This window comes from Sardina pilchardus, chromosome 3 (genome assembly GCF_963854185.1).
Source record: "Sardina pilchardus chromosome 3, fSarPil1.1, whole genome shotgun sequence".
NCBI classification, from domain to species: domain Eukaryota; kingdom Metazoa; phylum Chordata; class Actinopteri; order Clupeiformes; family Clupeidae; genus Sardina; species Sardina pilchardus.
This window is the reverse complement of record NC_084996.1, coordinates 38,835,209-38,837,476: the sequence shown is the minus strand read 5'-3', so window position 1 is coordinate 38,837,476 and position 2,268 is coordinate 38,835,209. Positions and strand designations below refer to the sequence as shown.

General features: G+C 42.0%; 1 long non-coding RNA gene across 1 annotated transcript; it reads left to right on the top strand.

The window, feature by feature from the left end:
• Positions 1-530: 530 nt before the first annotated feature.
• LOC134076296 (uncharacterized) lies at positions 531-1,715 on the top strand. Its single transcript, XR_009938595.1, has 3 exons — positions 531-573; positions 662-716; positions 791-1,715. It is a non-coding gene; the product is annotated as an uncharacterized LOC134076296 (long non-coding RNA).
• Positions 1,716-2,268: the final 553 nt, after the last annotated feature.

The window sequence follows — 2,268 nt, the reverse complement described above, 5'->3', positions numbered from 1 at the left end:
GCGGGTTAACGATTCATCGGGCGATTATTTTATCGATTAGTCGACTAATCTAACGACTAATTGGACGATTAGTCTAACGATTATTTTTCTGTTGTTCGATTAATAAAAACCATAATGTATCCATAAAAAATCTTAATAATATAGTAAGCTATACAAAAATCACCAGGATAAAAATATTTGCTTTGTCCTGAACACACAATATCAATGTGTATTGGAACAACAGTTATGACAGTGAGACATTTTAAATCTACTCTTTGCAAAACTCATTGCAGTGCTATATAGGGTTGCCAACTATGAGAAAATAAAATGGGGATGCTTTTGCATGGTTGCATGAGAAATAGCCTACTTCTGAAAACAACAATTATATGGGTGCTATTGTTTTGGGATGTTTCCCTTATGCAAGTGTAGCAGAACGGGAATTAGTTCCTGTCTGTAGTGCCCCGTATACTAGCAGGTAATTGGTCAACCAATGGCTTGGTGGGAACTTTTGTATATATTCTCCGTGACTACCCTTTCCCGTTTTCACGTCGGACTGGCTGGTCGCTGCTCGCCCAATTTCCGCTGCTCACACAGGTAACAATTTGAGCACTTCCTCTTAAAGTTCTGCTGTTTGTTGACTTCGTGGCTGTTTAGTCAAACAAGTGCTCTTTTGTGTATGCAGCTTCCCTGTGGATCCGTCTCCATGCATCTCCGTAGCTGGACATGCATCATAGCCGGTATGTTTATAGTTTTATTGGCGACGCAAATGGGCTCCATTGTCACATATAGTGAATGTTTGTTTATATTTTAGGTAGTCGCTGCTGCATCCCCTCCTAGCACTCTTGCCCTCTGCAATGCTAACCTGAGAACATAGCTAACAACGGGATGGGGAACTGCCGCCGTGCTGCTGTGTGACCGCTGCTGCTTTGTCTACACGAAGCGTGATCGCTCATCTGTGTTTGTAGCCGTGTGACCACTAACGTTTGTCTCGACTTCGTCATATTAAGTGTCATTCTTGTCAATTCTGTGTGTACATGGTTTTAGTTCATTATTCTTTTGTTTTGATTTGCTTTACCACTGGCAGGAGGCCATTTCCCCTGCGCTGCTGATAACCAGTGTCCCAACATCTTACTTTGTAATGTATCTCTGGTTTTCTAGCTTTCTTCTTATGATTTGATTAGCCACTGATAGGAGGCTGCTATTCCATCTGTGCTGTGGATTACCAGTGTGCTAGTGTTTATTATTTCTGGGGAATTACTACTTTAGTTTATAGTTTGTTTGTTTGTTTGTTTGTTTGTGTATGTTGCACTGGCAGGAGGCCATTTGTCCAACTGCGGAGAGCCTGTGTCTTAACTATTGTGACTATTATTTGTGCTTGGTTAAATGTGGCTCCCACTAATTGTCCTCCCCCTGTCCTGCGTCTTTTCTAGGAGCTGAGGCCTACAGTGGAGGGGCTACTGTCTTCCTGGTGGTGTTCCCCTTTTGGTGTGCTACTATTATACCTCACGGGTGTTGCTGATTTGACCTTTGCTGTGTGTGTGTGTGCGAATACGTGGACACTCTTGCAGTGGTGTGACCTCTCCTGGGACGCCTCTCTCCTTAGTTAGCCAGTCCCCTCGCTGGTAAGCCTCAGTTCCTGCTGTCTGTCTCCCCTTGGTATGTCTGATGTGCTTGAGACAATGTGAGTGTAATTTTAGATTTTGTTAATAAATTATTGTCATTGTACTGGAATGGAACCACGTCTCTCTCTCAGTTAATGAACCTGGGTGCCTTTTTGAGCAAACTTAGTACATGCATTTCCCTGGGTGAAACTCCCAGGGTGGCGTAGTCGGATAACATACAAGTTAGTATCTAACACTTTACTACCACTTGCCACACAAGCATCATAGCCTCCTCTGGTAGTGCAAATGGAGAACACATTGATATGCTTTATAATGAAATTTAATTTGAATGCCTGAATGTAATGATCCAGGAAACATTAATACAGGCGGAAATCACTAATCTGGAGATCTTTAAATGAAAGACCAAAGCTACAATATTTTGACCATGTTATATTCAAATTTGACTAAACATTACATTACTCAATGCTAAACAATGTAGACTATTGTACAGTCTCTGCTCTGTTTCTATGCAAGTTAAAATAGCCTTCCAACAGGTTGAAGCGGAGCTTTGCCAACAACGTTATTGTGTAGTTTCAGTTTCCGTTTCTGTCACTCAAACGCGGACACGCATGCATTCAATGAACGCTCATACCACCATTGAGCATATTGTACACGGTTGGCAACCCTA